Source organism: Atta cephalotes (assembly GCF_000143395.1).
Source record: "Atta cephalotes unplaced genomic scaffold scaffold00018, whole genome shotgun sequence".
NCBI lineage: Eukaryota > Metazoa > Arthropoda > Insecta > Hymenoptera > Formicidae > Atta > Atta cephalotes.
In genome coordinates, this window is record NW_012130082.1 from 2,875,091 (window position 1) to 2,875,658 (window position 568).

Below are 568 nucleotides of genomic sequence, written 5' to 3' on the forward strand. Positions count from 1 at the left end.
TAAAGTTCAAACGTGATTGCGTATGCCAGAGGACTAATTTATACGGTTCAATTTTAATAATTAAAATATCAGATGAAAATTATCTAAAGTAAAAAAAGCCGTTAATCGTATAAAATGGAAGAATTTTTATTTCTTTTAAATTGGTAACTTTGAATCTTATTTTATCATAGTTTATTCCAAACAAAGTTAAAGACTCTTTATTTCTCTCTTTTTTTAACTTATTATATATACATATATATATAATATGTACAAAACTGAATCTACATATGATTAGCAATATTTTCAATTTATTTAAATGTAAAATATTATAATAATGTAATACAAGGTTTGAGAGATAAAAAAAAGTATAACATTTTTATTTTATAGAGATACAAATTTATCTTAATTTTAAATATCTGCACACAATGAGAGAGAGAGAGAGAGAGAGAGAGAGAGAGAGAGAGAGAGAAGAGAGAGAAGAGAGAAGAAAAGTATTTACTTTTAATATAATAATATTTATTTATTACTCTACTATTATTAAGTAGTGTAGTAAGTAATAACTATAAAGTTAAATTAGTATTATTATTAT